We start from the raw sequence: 488 nt of genomic DNA, 5'->3' as shown, positions 1-488 counted from the left end.
TATATATCTGTCTGGATGTTTTAATCCCTTTTTTACTTCTAAGTATGTACTGTGTGTGTATGTATTGGTTGATGAGTGACAATTTATTTTTGAAAAATAAAGTTTTCAAAGTGACAGCCACTTAACTATTTTCATTTACAAGCAATGGAGAAGTGAATTTTCTCCAACTGAAAACTTCCATTGGCATCCAAATATATCATTGACCCTATCCCTGAGAGCCCGTTTCAAAGTTTTTCTAAAGAGTAGTATGGGTAAAATCAGTTGAATGTGCATTTCACATGCAAAATGTGACCATTGTGCTTGCCAAAAGAATCTGATGAAGAACCTATCTTTAATTTGATTTAATCCACTATAGGAAAGCTACTAACCAACATTCTATTTCTGAAACTAATTATACTTTTCTGCTTATTCCTATTTATTTGCTCTTTATAAAATATCTATCACAGTCATTACCACTGCCACTATCTTTCTTTTAAGAAATGTGTAAG

Source organism: Octopus bimaculoides, chromosome 4 (genome assembly GCF_001194135.2).
Source record: "Octopus bimaculoides isolate UCB-OBI-ISO-001 chromosome 4, ASM119413v2, whole genome shotgun sequence".
Classification (NCBI taxonomy): domain Eukaryota; kingdom Metazoa; phylum Mollusca; class Cephalopoda; order Octopoda; family Octopodidae; genus Octopus; species Octopus bimaculoides.
Note: the sequence above shows the minus strand (reverse complement) of the source record.